The sequence below is a fragment of the Sinohyriopsis cumingii genome, chromosome 17 (genome assembly GCF_028554795.1).
Source record: "Sinohyriopsis cumingii isolate HCF-2022 chromosome 17, ASM2855479v2, whole genome shotgun sequence".
Lineage (NCBI taxonomy): Eukaryota > Metazoa > Mollusca > Bivalvia > Unionida > Unionidae > Sinohyriopsis > Sinohyriopsis cumingii.
In genome coordinates, this window is record NC_142977.1 from 20,879,417 (window position 1) to 20,899,001 (window position 19,585).

Sequence of the window (19,585 nt, forward strand, 5' to 3'; positions counted from 1 at the left end):
CGCGTCAGGCAAAACCTGATACTGAGGCCTGATGAGATAAAGAATGTCAGGATGTTGAAAGTTACCGAAAACCTGAAAGATCAGGTTTTCAGAGAAGAAATCAAGAAAGAAGAAGAAGAGTGGACGGAAAGGTACAGGCTTAGAAGCATCAGAGAGAACAGTAGCATCAGCAGCAAAAGCAGGAACCAGACAGAGATTTTGTGGACTGCCGTGTAGACACGAAAGAGTTCTACTTCATTTTCCGAAGAAGCAGACCTATCCTGTGGGAAAGCCTGGAGCCAGACGGGGACGCAATTTTAGACAATAAAACTCCCTGTCAACACAACAGCCGTTTTCAGGGCTACCAAACCCTCTAGAAAATACATACTAGTAAAAGTGCAAGAATTTGTATTTTTAATTTTAAAAAATAGAAGCGTGTCTATAAACACTTTGTTTTTTTTTGTTTTATTGTATGTCAAAAAAGAGTGTATATATCAACACTTCACTTCTCTGTCTAGTCCGATAGTGTGTCTGTGTTTGCAAGTTAAAGAGTGAACGTGTTTCTTTTACGTTCAATTTGAAATAAACACAAGGCGTTTCAGAGCTTCAAGCGTGCTTTGCTCGGACACAAATTAGAACTGTTGATTCCTTTGTTAACTCAAATCTGATTGGCAGTTGACTCCTCTGCATCTCAATCCGATGGTAAATTTTGCAACTTTACCTGAAAAAACGGATTGAAAATAGAAAAACTCGACTCGCACCTTTACGCGTGAGAATCAGGTTTGTAAACCCTAATTTGATTGGCAGTTGAATCCCTGGTTGATTTTCTAACTTGCTGAAAACTAAATCGAATATAAAATTCAAAAACACGGCTCGTAACTTTGCGCGGGAGAACCAGGTTTGTAAAACTGAATCTGATTGGCAGATGAATCCCTAGTTGATTTTCTAACTTGCTGAAAACTAAACAGATTGAAAATTGGTTAAACTCGGCTCGCACTTTACGCGTGAGAACCAGGTATGTAACCTCGATTCTGATTGGTAGTTGAATCCTTTGGTTGATTTTCTTATTTGGTGATATACTCATTAATAATTTTGGTAAAACTAATTGAAACACAAACGTTCTTATTAACTGGCGGACTTAAATTATTGTTTGGGTTTGTGCGCTTTTTTCTGGATACCTTTCCAACTTTGCCAATTCCAGACATTAATTAAATGGTGCGACCATCGCACATAAACGCGGGATTTGTAATGGCTCTATTCCTACAATCCCGATTAATTAAATATCCTAGCCATCAGGAATTAAGAAGTCGCAAAGGCACTTGGTTTGCGCAAGCGACTTTTTATATTATATTTATTTATTATATTCATTTATTCATTACATTGTGAGTTTTGCTGTCATGGATGTTTTCCTTCACGTCTGCGCTTCAGAAAAATATATCTCAGCGTTCATCAGTCTGGCTACCCAACGTTCACCAGTCAACTACGAAGAATAGAAAGACTCAACAAGCTTCTAGAACTCCAGATACACATGCAAATGCCAGGCGTCTTTTAGACGAGCTGGGTACGGAGGCCATAGGGGAAAGTGCAAGAATAGAAGAGGTGGAGGAGGAGAGGAAAAGAAGAAAGTGAAGAAAGGATCCTGCTTCACCTCATGCTTAGATCTCTTCACGAGGCCAAGCCTGAGGTGAGGTCGCCTTCACAACAATTATCAGCACAACCACATCATCATCCCAGGGTATGGCACAGAAGGAGGGAACACGTGTTAACTATCCTTCAAACAGAGGTGTGGGATTGTGAAGCAACTCATCCTCCCTCTGCGCTCCCAATCAGAAACATCAATTGGGAACAGGGCTGGAGCATACGATGCGCGTGTGGGGCTGGACCTAGGAGGTGCTGTCATTAAGAGGTGCACATGGAGTTCTGAAAACAGCCCTGCTCAGGGCTAACCATATCTCTAGAAAAGAGACGCTATTCAAGTTGCCAGTTTGTGTGAATGTGGAATAATGTGACTATAAACACCGACTCCTTTACTGATGTGTATATGTGTGTGTGTATGCGTTCGCGTACGTTTGTGTTGATAGAAGATACTGGGTTTGTATGCGTTCGAGTAATAATGTGGATAGTATATATAGTTTTTTCCTTCTCTCCTGTGTGGATAGTAGATATTGGTGTGGATATTATGTTTTTTCCCATTCCTTCTTTGTGGATAGTATACATTGGGGTTAGTGAATAGCAGATCATATGTGAATTTATTGTAAGTGATGATTTCCTTCACGTCCGTGCTTCAAGTTTTTAAGGTATAGCGGTCATCAGTCTACCCCAGCGTTGACTAGTCAACACATAGGATCTTTTAAATTTGTTTAAAATTTAAAAGACAGTTGGTACTGGATGGAGGATGCAGCATACATAGTGGAAAGGCTTGCAGATGAATGGAAGTTTCAAGGTAGCTTAGACTTTGTGACCAGTCTGAAAGTAGCAAGAGATCTGGTAAAATGCATGATAGAGGAGCAAGTGGAAAAGTTAAGAGGCTTTATTAAGCCTATGTATGTTAGAGTAGGAACACTGAAGCAGGCCCTTGATGGTGTGATCAAAGTGAGGTACTTTTAGAAGAAATATTGAATTTTACAGAGTGGTCTTTTGTGAAGTGGGGATTAGACTAATTAAAGAAAGCGGAAGAAATGATGAGAAAGGTACTGAAAGACGAGGTGAAGAAGATGAAAGATAATTGGGCAAAGAGAGAAAAGACAAAGAAAACAGAAAGAGAAAAGAGGGCTTTGAAAGACTGAATCAAAACTGGATCAAAGTGCAGGAAAAGTTTAGATCCATGGGACATCCTGGCTGGATGCAAGAGAAGGAAAAAGAAGGGAATAAGAGAAAAAGTGAGGAGATGGAGGAAGGGGAGAAAATAGAAGAACCCAAAGACTCTTTTCAGGGCCACTCATAGGTCTCGTAAAGCATCTATTCCCTTGCCTAAATTTTTTAAAGTTCATTTTATATTTTATGTGTGATAGATTGTTGATCATCGATATATATATATATATATATATATATATATATATATATATATATATATATGTCTATACTGTATTTGTCGCCACCTAGGGTAGTGCATATTCAGGTCAGGCCCTTGCAACATTATTGCCAAAGTCTAGTACAGTGACATCACCATATCTGTTCCATTCCTATTGTCCCTATATAAAACCCAACCTATCTTCAACTTTTCCTTGATGCTATAGTGACCCAAGGTAAATTTTGATGCTATAGTGCCGGGACACCTTTTTGATTGGATTTCCTATTGATGCTATATCGCCCCAATGCAATACTCATGTTCCCCATTCTAGAGTACTGAGCCGGAAGTATTAATCGTGACCAGAGTTCATGCAGGTTCTTAGGTTTTGTCACGGACCAGCTGTGGTTATGAATGTGGTTTGGTTTGGATTAAACAAGAGCTAAGACTGTAATGTTTTACAGGCTTAAATTGTCATGCTTATCGTGTATTTTAGACCAACAAAGAGGCAGAATAAAGAATGCACATGTGCTGTATGAGTAATTGTTTTATTTTCATTCATGTTTAAATATTTAGATATAAAATAAACATTTATTAGTACAGCTATTGCTTAACGGCTGATTCATAAAGTCAAACAACACAGCTAGATTAAAAACAATAAATACTATAAATTGACTTTATTCATATATATGCAATATAAGACAAATCAACTGCAGTACAACCAGATTGAATCATAAATCCTGTACATTCCTTTTTATTCTTGGATTACCAACTTCACTGACTATTGAGTCTCTTTGAACCACTGATTGTGACATCTAAATAATAACTTATGTGACTCAGCATTAGTGTGAGAAAATAACATGAACACATATCATAAGCTAGAGAAAAGGAATTAAAGATCTGATAAAAGTTTACCAACATCATTCAACCATGCAATAAGAGGTCACAGCAATCCAATTTTCACTTATGGCTGCAGTACTTTTAATGTAATTACACACCACAATAGGTGACTAGATGCAATAGTACCCAAGACTGTGTTAAATGCAAAGACGAACAGGACAGTAAAATATAGGCCACAATAACCCATGTTTCACTAAAACATGTAGTACTTCACATAACACATAAATACCAATTTACATGATTCTATACGAGTAGTTGGGTCTGGGAAAACCACCTAAACACAAACTCTAGCTTTGAAAAACTGATCTAATTGGGAAGGTTAACTAAGTTTCCTGGCCATGACATGTATGCCATAGTGACCCAGTTTTTTCTGTGGACTGTAGTACAATAAGTTATATTGACGTCACTGGAAATAGTGCCAGAAAAAATTAGCAAAATTCAAAGGCTAAGATCACTGTCCTATGAAATATAGATCACAGTAAATATCAACTTAAGCGAGTCAATGAGTGCCAGTGTCTGTGATAATTAATTCATTCAAATGCAAACCAAGAGTAACTGAGCTATCCAAAGTACATATAATTAACTAAAAAAGAATAACAAATAATGACTCATCAAAGTAACAAGGGAATTATTAATATAGAGATAGATAACTAATAGAAAAATAGATACTGAACATTAATTTGACCGATTCCATTTCAACAACATATGCAATTACATACACACAATTGAAAGCATACAAACCCCGTCAGTTTTCTGGCCTGGTCTAAATTATTAGAAACTAGTTTTACTAAACATCCCAAATTTGTTTTTAAACTGAGATTTGTTAAATTTTTCTTATTACTTGACAGGACTTGGCTTGGTAAAATTTTAGCTAGGTGGGATCAAATGCAAGGTAAGTCTTGACATTATCTTTAAGAATGAGACACTTTTATTATTGGTATGCAATTGCCAAACTTTTGAGAAACTTTTAATCCTTTAGCTATTTCAACCTCTGCCAAAAATCTAAATAATGCCAGAAGTAAACAAGATAAAGTAAAATAACTTCTTGAGACATTTTGAGAAATAGAGGCATGCAATTTCAGAAATAATTTTTTAAGTGCTCAATGATCAAATTAAGTCATGGGACATTGCTAAATGTATAATGCTTTTGAAGAAATAACAAACACTATTTTAATTTCACAATTGCAAGGTTAGGTGGTATAAAGGCCAGTTAGTAATTATAACAATACACTATAAATGGAAACAACTGTCTCCATTATTATGATATCAATAATGTATTTACAAGCAAGAGGTGCAAGTGGGCCTGATATCACTCACCTGACATGCATTAGTTAAAATGAAAAATGAAATTGAATTTAGGCAGGGGCCTTGGGTTGAAAGACAATTAGGGCAATTTCCAGCTCATGGGTTGAAATTCAGGGTATTCAACATTTAGATTAGAAGTGTTTCTATTTATAGTATATTCAGTTTAACTAGAAGGTGTATTTACATCATTTGTAGAAATATGGTGTTTACAACACATACTGATATCTTCTGTAGAAATACGAATGGTGTTCACAACAAAATATGATCTAACAATCAAATGTGGCCTCATATGATTAAATAATTTTTAAAAGCAAGTTGTTTAGTGATTGGTTTTGTCTTACCTGTGCAAGCATGGCGAGATATTTTAGTCATAAATGGTGGATATACTAACAGGTGAGACACCCATTTCCACAGAACTAGTTTATGTAGTATAGACTCTTAGTAACAACAGCCCCACTACTAGTTTATATAGTAGTCTTATAGAAATAATACCCACACTAATAGGTTGTATAGTAGTCTTATAGTAATAATAGTCACACTAATATTTTATACTGTAGTCATATAGTAAGAACAGCCACACTACTAGTTTATAAGGTAGTCTTATAGTAATAATACCCAAACTAATAGGTTGTATAGTAGTCTTATAGTAACAATAGCCACACTACTAGTTTATATAGTAGTCTTATAGTAACCATAGCCACACTACTAGTTTATATGGTACACTCTCATAGTATTAATAGCCACACTACTAGTTTATATAGTACAGTCTTATAGTATTAATAGCCACACTAATAGTTTAAATAGTACAGTCTTATAGTAACAACAGCCACACTAATAGTTTATATAATGCAGTCGTATAGTAATAATAGGCCCACTACTAGTTTATATAGTACAGTCTTATGGTAATAATATCCACACTAATAGTTTATATAGCACAGTCTTATAGCAACAATAGCCACACTACTAGTTTATATAGTACAGTCTTATAGTAATAATAGCCATGTTACTGGTTTATATATTAGTTTTATAGTAATAATAACCACACTAGTTTATATAGTACAGTCTTATGGTAATAATATCCACACTACTAGTTTATATAGTACAGTCTTTTAGTAACAACAGCCACACTACTAGTTTATATAGTAATCTTATAGTAAAAACAGCCACACTACTAGTTTATATAGTACAGTCTTATAGTAACCATAGCCACACTACAAGTTTATATAGTACAGTCTTATAGTAATAATAGCCACACTACAAGTTTATATAGTACAGTCTTATAGTAATAATAGCCACACTACAAGTTTATATAGTACAATCTTATAGTAACAATTACCACACTACTAGTTTACATACTGCAGTCTTATAGTAATAGCCACACTACTAGTTTATATAGTACAGTCTTATAGTAACCATAGCCACACTACAAGTTTATATAGTACAGTCTTATAGTAATAATAGTCACACTACAAGTTTATATAGTACAAACTTATAGTAACGATAGACACACTTCAAGTTTATATGGTACACTCTTAAAGTAACAATAGCCACACTACTAGTTTACATATTGCAGTCTTATGGTAATAATAGCCACACTACTAGTTTATATAGTACAGTCTTATAGTAATTATTGTCACATTACTAGTTTATATAGTACACTCTCATAGTATTAATAGCCACACTACTAGTTTAAATAGTGCAGTCTTATAGTAATGACAGCCACACTGCTAGTTTATATAATGCAGTCTTATAGTAATAATAGCCACACTACTAGTTTATATAGTAGTCTTAGAGTAATAATAGCCACACTACAAGTTTATATAGTGCAGTCATATGGTAATAATAGCCACACTAGTCTTATAGCAATGATAGCTAGTTGTTGTTGTTGTGGGTTTTAACGCCATATTTCAATACATGATATGCTATGCATGGCAGCCAGTATTAATGGTGGAGGAAGAACCCGGGAAAACCCTGGGAAGAACCACCGACCCACAAGGAGCTACTGGCAAGCTTTCTCACATACCCACGTTAGCCGAATCCTAGACTCGAACCAACGCAGACAGAGGTGAGATGGCAGTGATCCGTAACGGAAAGCGCTTTAGACCACTCGCTCACTTAGGGCCCCATGATAGCTAGTAGTGTTGCTATCATTACTATAAGACTGCACTATATACCTAAATTACAACTAGAATGAAATGTTTGATATTTACACTAAACATACATGTCAATCATTGTAAATTTCACGATAAGAATATGTAGATTCCTGGCATGACTCTTCCAATTTATTTTAGATACATAAATGATGAATTAAAAACCATGAGAAAAATGAAAAAGAAAATAATAAAACATACTGATACAAGTACTATTGATAATACAACAGATTTATATAGGCATATGTACATACAAATTTCTGCAAGCTGGAAAATGGAAACAAAAGTGATAACAACATATAATGGACAGAGACCGGGTCCAGAAACATCTTGTGCCCAAAGCTATCAGAACGCTGGATCTGGGCAATCATATCTAAAGTGTAGGATGTACCTACCAGAATTGTCCCCTAAAATATTTTGCATCCAGAGTGCTCACATGGATAACAAGAGTCCCTTTAAGGGACCTACACTCTACTGACCAACAAACATTTCCTGAATCAAAGATAAGACCATTTATTTTATCTCTGATATTCTTGTGTAAATCATACAAAGTTTGGTCACAAAAACATTTTCTTGAATGTCTGAGTTAATATGTGCACGAAATAATAGAGAGTGCAGGGTAAACATTTTGTCATAACCCTGTACTTGATATCTGATCATAGAGTTATTCATTCTGTCTCAAACTATGAAAAGATACTAATGTGCAAAATTTGGTCAGATCTATAATATTTTTAAGATTATTTTTTTATGTGGCATTATGTCAAGTTTTGACAAATATTATTATTCAGTGGTTTTGGAGAAGACAGTAGGCATTTCTGTGTTTAGCAATAGCAGTTATGATGGCTGGGTGATTGGCTCAATTTGTAAATAATTGAAAATCCTCCAAAACAGGTTGCTGTGACAAATTTGGTGAAAATTTTTTAAATAGCAATTGTTGACCAATGCATGATGCCTGTTGGATACTGGACCATACAGATACAAATTTGGTGAAAATTGGTTGGTAATTTTGGTGAAATAATTTCAAACAGCAACTGTTGAGAGACACATGATGCCTGATGGACATAGGGGCATACCAATACACTCTCATGGCCTTATGGCTAGGTGAGGTAAAAATGGCTATTCTACTAAAACCATGCCAAGGTGTTAATAAGCAAACAACCAGAAATAATTCTCAATAAGACTTCACAGAAAGTACAGCACAGCAATTCAAACTGAATCATGAAATGGTATTCACACAATTTGTTATAGTATATAGTATTCACATAATTTGTTATTAATAGTATATAGTATTCACATAATTTGTTATTAATAGTATATAGCATTCACACAATTTGTTATAGTATATAGTATTCACATAATTTGTTATTAATAGTCTATAGCATTCACATAATTTGTTATTAACAGTATATAGTATTCACATAATTTGTTATTAATAGTATATAGTATTCACACAATTTGTTATAGTATATAGTATTCACATAATTTGTTATTAACAGTATATAGTATTCACATAATTTGTTATTAATAGTATATAGTATTCACATAATTTGTTATTAATAGTATATAGTATTCACATAATTTGTTATTAATAGTATATAGTATTCACATAATTTGTTATTAATAGTATATAGTATTCACATAATTTGTTATTAATAGTATATAGTATTCACATAATTTGTTATTAATAGTATATAGTATTCACACAATTTGTTATAGTATATAACCAATTAATACTTTAGTTCACAAACAATCAAGGGGTACAAGGTGTCTAAGTGGTCTAAAGTTCTCGACTTTGTTGATCATTGTCATCTCATTTCTGTCCATGTGGAATTGAGACTCAAAACTGGCAAATGATGGTATGTTAGAAAGCTTGCCAGTAGCATCCCGTGGGTCAATGATTCTTACCTAGGCTTTTTCCAGGTTCTTCCTCCACTTAATATACTGGCCGCCATGTACAGCATATCACATATTGATGTTGTTGTGGGGTTTAACACCATTTTTCAGCACAAGACAGACTATACATGCTGGCCAATATAACTGTTGGAGGAACAACCCGGAAAAACCCTGGGAACAACCACCGACCCATGTGAAGCTACTGGCAAGCTTTCTCACATACCCATGCTAGCTGAGCCTGAGACTTGGACCAACTCAGACATAGGTGAGATGGCAGTGATCCAGAATGGTTAGCACTTAAGACCACTCAGGGCCCCTTCATGTACTGAAAATGGTCATAAAAAGAACTACAATAAATCAGAATATCATGATAAAAACAATAGAGACTGATTGTCAGTTTTATTACTGCATCAAAACATCAGTATTTTGCCTGAGAACATGTACACCTTGATTCACTCTAGGTCCAACAAACTTGCCATGTCAATTACTAAACTCATTACTGTTATGCCTAAGGACACTGACAATCGCTGTACGTCAAACATACTTGCCATGTCAATTACTAAACACATCACTGTTATGCCTAAGAACACAGACAATCGCTGTATGCCAAACATACTTGCCATGTCAATTACTGTCTGAACTCATATAAATGTTATGTCTAAGAACACAGACACCTTAATGTAATTTGATTACCCTCTTATAGTAACAATTTGTGGAAATAGGAAAAATGAAGACTTAAGTTCATATTTACAGCGGCAAAACAAGATATTGTATTTGTAAGACAAGAAAGCCTCCACTGCTGTAATCATGTTCATAAGATGTGACAACAAAATGGGTAAATGACTAACAATAAATTTACAATACCAAATTAACATAACAATTAATCAACACATAGAAAAGTATATTTTTGTTGTAATGCAACAAAGTTTAAATATGCCAGATACTACAAGATTATTAAATGATTAAACACTGGCAACAAAGTTTGTTATTTTAGTAAATTTCCAGGGACATTAGTTTTCTTTTATAGATGAAAATATTTGCTTCAGAATATAAAAATGACTGAAAAATGCTCTAATGACAAGAATGTCACAATTGTGCACAAATTAATATTATATTCTTATAGGGAAAAACTCTTTTGAGCAATAGAGATTATTTTAAAAAAATGAATTTCTTATTTTCTGCTTTTAAACTGATTAAAAATATTATGAAATACAGATTTACTGAGGTTCCCATTATACTAAACATTTTTAATAAAGTCGAAAAACAAAGTAAAATTGATTTTATGTGGCCCTCTCCAGGAAGCGAGAAAATTGGCTTCTGGAGACAGGTGTCTGCATAATACAGGGTTCATTTCTTTAATCATATGGTCTACAGTACTTAAAAAAGTGCTCAGACTGCCATTGCTTAATACAGCTGACCTTTAAGGCAGGTGCAACTGTATTTTCTTTAAAGCAAAAAAAATTCAAACATTTGTAAAAGTCAATGAATATAGAAATGAAGAATCAATTAAGTTATTTATATGGTATTACTTATTTGAAACATAAAACACACAGCTTTTGTCCAATATGCACTTATAATTTTGTCAATTACATGTGAGGATGTCAGTCTTGAATAATACAAGACCTATATTTTACTTGGATATAAATTTATTTATCAATTAAAGCAGTCAGCACATTTGTTGGCCATTAAATCATAAAGGTTTAAGGCAACCTTATAATTTTCTAGACATCTTGGACTATACAGTGTTCTTGACCAAGGTTGAATTACTTTATCACTAGTCCTTTGATTTATTTACTTATATTGAGGTTCTGAAATTAATAGACTACCATTTTTTTTTCTGTTAACTTTACAATGTCAGAATCATGCAGTATTTTACGATGCTGAACACCTTTATACAGCATGACACATGTGCCTAAAAATAGTATAGTGTATTAGGATCAAATTTGTGAACAAACCATGTACGCCTTAGGTTTTGTTTGATTAGATTTGTTTGTGAATGAACTAAATAAACTGCTTCTTCCATTTGAAAGTATAGATGATCAAGTTAATGATATGGATGAGTTCACCAAGTCAGTAACTAAACTTTAAACAAGCAAACAAATGAACATGATATTTGCAATCTCAACAACCAACGTGAAAGATGCTGTAATTAAAAATACTTTACTGATCATTCAAACAGTTATGTAGGAGAAATATTCATATTTTTTCTCAAAAAGAATGGTACAGGCTATGACCAGTACTCTCTAGGGTTTATAACAATAGCATAGAAAATCCCACTGAGGTCACGGCTATCAGATATCAATCAGACATGCTTTACTAGTCAGTCAAACTAATACATTTGAGAAAAAATACAACTGAAGGTTTTGGTAGGAAACTAAGGTCCTCAGAGCCAATAAACGAAGATGACGATAAAGTATTATTTCTGCTGGCTAAATGGACTGTCCTACAAGAGATGCTTTGTAGTTTTCCCTGTTTGACTATTTTAATACAATGTTAGGCTAGTGCTAGAAGACATACAGTGTGATACAGGTTTTAGCTTGGGTCCCTCCAACAGTGATATGCAAGTGAATGGGCATAAACATACTTCTTCTTTAGCTTGCAATAAAAATGGTAATATATACCTATATTTATGCATCCTGAATTTCCTCACAATATACTTTCTTAGTTCTGCAAATCAATATGACACTACCCATGTCCTGCACAACGAAACTGTAAGAAATTTTGACTACATTTCCAACTGAAATTACATTCTCCTTACTGCACTGAACTGACCCAATATATCCAGTCAGACAAAAGAATCGATGTCAGAGAAACATAAAAACGAAATTCATCAATTTCAGACCAACTAGAAAGTTTTGTCAATGCATATTCATTTCAAAATATGACTCTAAATTTCAAGTAGACCAAAAATGAATTTTGTTTAAAAAACTAATGTAGAGTATGTGATGAATTATGTGATGAATTTCAAAGGTCACCAGGCAGTTCTATGTGTGCATTAATATTTTTACTTTGCACTGACAAATCAACAGTTGTGTACTTATTTTGAAACATATTATAAATTCAATTACTTTGTTTTTGTAGTGTATTTCTTTCTTATGAAGCCTCTGGTTGGAAAACTTAATGAGTATGGTAAACTATGAACTCGCTTTTTGGACTAACACTGTACTCCCAAGTATTACTCGGTAGAAACTCATTCATATTTTCCTATACAAGTGCCGTAATCTATAATTACTTTATTCTTTGCTTGGCAATGCTCATGTATATTTACAGCTGCTTATCAACTGAATACAGTTGTTTTCACAATTATAAAACTGATTAAAGGATTTTGCTATCTTATTTACTGATGTTGGTGGACCTTTATATATTTATTAAAAAAGAGCAATGTGTAATTTCATACACTTGTATAAATAGTTATCATAAGCACATCAATATTGACATGATGTGTACAAGAGTACAATGTGTAATTTCATACACTTATATATTACAATTCACATAAGCGCCTCAATATTGACATGATGTGTACAATAGTACAATGTTTAATTTCATACACTTATATATTACAATTCACATAAGTGCCTCAATATTGACATGATGTGTACAATAGTACAATGTGTAATTTCATACACTTATATATTACAATTCACATAAGTGCCTCAATATTGACATGATGTGTACAATAGTACAATGTGTAATTTCATACACTCAGGTAAATACAATTGTGTGTAAAAGAGTGCAATGATTGTGTAATTTCATACACTTGTATATTACAATTCAGATAAGCGCCTCAATATTGACATGATGTGTACAATAGTACAATGTTTAATTTCATACACTTATATATTACAATTCACATAAGTGCCTCAATATTGACATGATGTGTACAATAGTACAATGTGTAATTTCATACACTTATATATTACAATTCACATAAGTGCCTCAATATTGACATGATGTGTACAATAGTACAATGTGTAATTTCATACACTTATATATTACAATTCACATAAGTGCCTCAATATTGACATGATGTGTACAATAGTACAATGTGTAATTTCATACACTCATGTAAATACAATTGTGTGTAAAAGAGTGCAATGATTGTGTAATTTCATACACTTGTATATTACAATTCACATAAGCGCCTCAATATTGACATGATGTGTACAATAGTACAATGTGTAATTTCATACACTTATATATTACAATTCACATAAGTGCCTCAATATTGACATGATGTGTACAATAGTACAACGTGTAATTTCATACACTCATATAAATACAATTGTGTGTAAAAGAGTGCAATGATTGTGTAATTTCATACACTTGTATAAATACAGTTATCATAATCACATCAATATTGACATGATGTGTACAAGAGTATAATGTGTAATTTCATACACTTATATTATAATTCACATAAACACCTCAATATTGACATGTATACAAGAGTAAGATGTAATTTCATACACTCATGTAAATACAATTGTGTTTACAAGAGTACAATGTGTAATTTCATACACTTATATATTACAATTCACATCAGCACCTCAATAAGCACAAAAGCACCTCAATATTGACATGTGAACAAGAGTACAATATGTAATTTCATGCACTCATGTAAATACAATTCTCTAAGATCAAAACTGATGTGTAGAAGATTATACTCTGTAATTTCATACACTTATATATTACAGATGTCATAAGGACATCAATATTGACATGTACTGAACAAAGTTTATAATTTATGAAACACGCATACTGTTTGTGGGTGGAGGAAAGAGAAACTGCTACTAGCACTGGTGAAAATGCAATGGAAATTCGACCTTAGTAGGTCTCATTTCCTCTACACAAAACAAACATTAAACATGGGGCTCCAAGTAACACACTATCACTCAAATGCCATACATTAGTCCACGTTGGAAAACACAGTAATAAGACTGTGCTTCAAGTTGAAAGACACACATTATGATACTTTCCAGCTATATGGTATACATTATTATATGCATGCATTTAACTGATAATTATAATTAACCAAGATCTTGTTAACATAAATCAAACCAATGAAATAGGACCATTACAAATACAGTCTCTGGAGTGGTAGCAAATGAATTTCTGTATCAGATGCAAGGTCACAAAATATATGCATAGGTCTTGCTTATAAAACAAATCATCACAGATCGACCAGAACTGGATCATGATTGCAGTCTCTAAAGTGGGAACAAATTCATCGCCTTGTGTGAATACTGTGCCTTATACAGGTCTAGAATTAAACATTAATTTCTTTGTCACCAGAAGGAGTCTAGAGAAATTTACTAGTCCTGTCAAACCTTCGCTAGTCCTTCCCACAAATACAGACTAGTGACAACCAAAACTATATCAGGTTTCACAAATTTTAAAATTACTGTGGCGTTCTGATGTACTGGGGTGGGGTTCTTCCAATATAATTTAATTAAATTATGATGAAAGTTCCACCCTGGCTCGTTAGGTTAGAAAGTTAAATTAGTGATGATGTAGATTTACAGCTCTGAGCCCCCAGTCAGCAATGCCGACGGTTAAATTACAGAGAAGACGAAGATGAAATTCAATCAATAACAATTTAATAACTTTGATAATTTAAAACGATAACTTCCAATCACTCGTCTTTCCCTCGACCAAGTGACAGCCTAATTCATCCCGTGATTTACAGTGTGAGTTCGATTTTCCCCCTGTCCTTGCATCTACTCATCTATTTCTTCCTGCCGATTCTTCCTTCTTTCCGTTCCTCTAACTCCTCCTTTGTCTCTGTTTCCCTCTCTACTATCTCCTCCTCTAACTTCGCTCCCAGACTTCAACTTCTCCTTTCTTCTTCTTTCCCTCTCTATTATCTCCTCCTCCAATTTCGCTCCCAGACTTCAACTTCACCTTCTTCTCCTTTCTTCTCCTTTCCTCCGTCTCTCTATCCGAGACTACGGGACCAACTTTAACTGGTCTGTCCCTCAAAGCTTCCTGTGAAAACCACAAGGCGTTAACATAAGTTTTATCGAATCTCACCTCACACTATATCGACAATTAATCATCAGATAGCTGTCACTGTTTCGGCCACGCATGCATACACATCGAAATTCCCACACACTTCTTGCAGGGTAAACAATGGCGTAATAACACAGTATCGGCGAATTGTTATACAGACATCAATACATTGCGTCACCTCAGTATATACACATATATATTTAATCTCATCGTACTACAATCTGACAACAATCAGACGCATGTCTGTACATTACTAATATTCAACAATGGCAAAATCTATAATCATATGAACATATGTGTTAGTCTACTATAAAATACCCACATAGCAAAGTACAATACTAACTCTTACGACGGCTGCAAGCTATATAATTCTTTACAAATATCAACTCATTTCTTCAAAATATGCAAACATATTAACAAACAAAGTAATTCTTCGTACTACGATTCTAGTAATAATAAAGTATACATACGACCTACAATTAAAATGCAGTCGCATTCCACAAAGACCGAACAAATATCTACTGACCTTATTTGAAGCTCTCTACTTAGAATTTCCTGCTCTAAGATTTTTCCGCCAATAACGAATGGCTATTCGGAGTTACGCTAACCTCTTCTCTGGGTAATTTCTCTCAGCGAACTAACTTTTGCCGGAAAACGCGGGGATATCATTCTACCCAAATCAAGGTCTCCCCCCATCTCGATTCTGATTGGGTGGCACTGTGCCCCTGTCCAATTGTCTTAGCAGCCAGTTCAACCTGTCTGTCTGTTTGCAGGGGAAAGAAGTTAGGACACTCCCACTTCTTCAGGCAATTTCTTTTGATCTTGGAAACATTTTGACACCTAGGTGATAATTGGCTGTCTGTGACTTTGCAACTCCGATGTCCGGTTCTTCTATTCTAGCCACAACAATCTAACGTAACGGATTAGTGCTAGCCTTCGGCAATGTTTGACATCAAACAATGGCCTGTCAGAATTACCTTGATTATACATGTTTCAACTGGGCTACTCTGGGTCGGGGTAAACATGACACCCCCCACGCTTGAGAATAAAATCGGGATTTTATTCCCTCAAAATTACTACAAATGCAATGGCATTAATACACGAAATAACGAACAAAATTATCGCGACACTACACACTGAGTGCGAACATGAATATATATATATATACAGTGATCTATACCATTTCAGCACTCCTGCTCATGAAATCGGCGCCTAAGTTCTCAGTTCCTTTCACGTATCTGATCTGCATCTGGTATTGTTGTAAGAACAGCGACCATCGCATCAATCGTCCATTCGACAATTTCGCCTGCACAAGATACGTGAGTGGTTGGTGGTCGGTCTCCAATATGAACTTCCGCCAGTATAAGTACCGCTCGAACCGTGATATCCCGAACACGATTCCGAGGCATTCTCTCTCCGATACGGAGTAGTTCTTCTCAGCAGCTGACAACTTCCGACTGCCGTACGCGACATATAATGATTCCCGTGCGACGATGCGGGTTTTATCAGTCTGATTAAATCCATCGCGACGCATCGAAATGGTTCATCGATAACGGGTTCACTCCCCAAGGGGACGGGTCGATGAGCCGTTTCCGGTGCCATTCTCTGGCACTTGTCACAGGAGAGACAGAACCGCTTAACGTCTCCCTGGACCCCTGGCCAGTAGAATTCTCTGACAAGACGGTCAAGCGTCTTGGCAATTCCCATGTGTCCACTCATGAGACTTTCGTGCGCGAGTTTTAACACTTCGCCTCGCTTCTCTTTCGGCACGACGACTTGCTTAAAGTGTTTGCGGCCTTTCCTGGCGAGGCGATACAAGATCCCCTTCTTGTACTCAAACTTCACCGCACCATTCGGAGTTTCTTTCTCCGTTCCTGCTGCAGCGTGTTTGTGCAACTGCGCCAGGGTTGCGTCTTCCTGTTGCAGCTTCCTCAACTTGGCCGGAAGAACGTTACTCACCGGTGTCGATGTAACTTCCATCGGCTTCGCTTTTGTCTGTCGACTCTTGGACCTGGTTTCCACAGCACTCACCGGCATCGGTGCATAGGTTTCAGGGTTCGGTTGTGGCAACACATAACGACAACCCGGTATGACGTCATGTGATAAACCATCCAAGCACGCGGCTTCAATTTTCCCCTTCACGTACGGTGAATTGAGGTCAATGACAGCCACTGGCAATGAGTCACACGCGCTGTTCGCGTACTGAACTTCGATTACCTCCCCTGTGTAATCCTCCGGCTTAACGTACTTCTTGTCGACAAGGGCTGGGACGCTACACCCGGTGTCATACAAGATGGTGGCACCTTCTCCGTTGACAGTAGCAGACGCGAGGTTGGCTGGGTTACAGCTTGCCTCCGGCTCGCGCTCTTTCCTAGCGACAGCATTCACCTGGGTCTGCCTGCCCTTGGGACAGTCCCTGGCAATATGCCCCGGGCGCTTGCAGTTGTAACACGTCGGCGGCCCTCACTGACCTGCAAGTCCCGCTTCGTGGGTGAGGCCTGTCCAGGTCTATGGTTGGCATCCTTACCTGTAGATCCCCCTCCGACCCTCCCGTCGCCCTGACGGTTACGGACAGCCGGCTCTACCTCAACCACACGGCGTGACTCAGTGGGTTGGGGTCGGTCCGCAGCCCCGGAACCTCCACTTTTCGAGTGTGCCTGCTCGTATCGCTCCGCCATACTAGCGATCTCTTCGAGCGTCCGGTGCTCTCTCTCTGCTAGAAAGACTGCCAACTCGCGACGGTAAGTACTCAGGACATGTTCCTTGAGTATAACCTCGCGTAGCCCGTCGTACGATCGTTCGACTTCGGCCATCTTCATCCACTTCTCAAATAACCCTCGAACACGGGTGTGGAATTGAGAGTGGGTCTCCGTTGCCTTTTTTGTCGAGTCCCCAAAAAGTTCACGGTATGTTTCGGCGGTCAGCCGATAATGGCAGAGAAGGGCCTTTTTGAGCGCATTATAGTCGTCAGCATCGTCTGCAGCTAAGCCGTGGTAGACTTCACGAGCTGCACCTTGCAAAAAAGCTGAGACATTAATCGCCCAATGTTGTTCAGGAATTTTATGAGCGTGAGCGAGTTTCTCAAACTGAACAAGAAAATCATAGATAGATTCCTTTTTATTGTTTAACCGCGGCATACTTATCTGGACCATTCGGTGGTCGATGAAAGGTCGTCCAGTCCCTCCAGAACTTGTGCTAGCATCGTCCCGATCTATGTCCCTAGCGGCTAACCTGACCTTCTCCATTTCGAGAGCGTGAGCGAGCTCTCGTTCTTTTGTGGCCGCTGATACCCTGGCCAGCTCCAACTCTTTCTGTGTTTCTCTTTCGGCGGTTATCCTGGCCAGCTCCAGCTCTCTGTCCGCTGCTATCTTGGCCAGCTCTTGCTCTCGGTCCGCTGCTATCTTGGCCAGTGCCTTCTCCGCTGCTTTTTTCTGCCTTCCATTCCTTGATTCTTTCTTCAATAAATGCTGCCAGGCGATCTCCCTCGTAGCCGAGATCTTCCGAACCCATGGCACGGTACTCCTTTATCATTTGCCTTTCTGTAGCCATATTGTTATATTAATAGGAAGTGATACCTTGTCTCGACTTTACTAACAATGGACAGATATTACAAGTTCCCAGCCAAATACTTATCTGTCGACAGCAACTAATTTCGTCCAGGTAAGATATTTGCTCGATATTTGCTTCACAATCACTGCAAGTAATTAAAGATCTACCAAACATGCAATTATCAAATATAACAAAACAAGATGAGAAAATCATAAAAATTCAAAATACATAGGATGGAAAATATCTCACACTGTTCACTAATACTTCCTAACAAATAAACTTTAGGTCGTAAAATAATATTTATGTCTAATTCAAATCCCGGACGAAGCGCCCACTGTGGCGTTCTGATGTACTTGGGTGGGGTTCTTCCAATATAATTTAATTAAATTATGATTAAAGTTCCACCCTGGCTCATTAGGTTAGAAAGTTAAATTAGTGATGATGTAGATTTACAGCTCTGAGTCCCCAGTCAGCAATGCCGACAGTTAAATTACAGAGAAGACGAAGATGAAATTCAATCAATAACAATTTAATAACTTTGATAATTTAAAACGATAACTTCCAATCACTCGTCGTTCCCTCGACCAAGTGACAGCCTAATTCATCCCGTGATTTACAGTGTGAGTTCGATTTTCCCCCTGTCCTTGCATCTACTCATCTATTTCTTCCTGCCGATTCTTCCTTCTGTCCGTTCCTCTAACTCCTCCTTTGTCTCTGTTTCCCTCTCTACTATCTCCTCCTCTAACTTCGCTCCCAGACTTCAACTTCTCCTTTCTTCTCCTTTCCGTCTCTA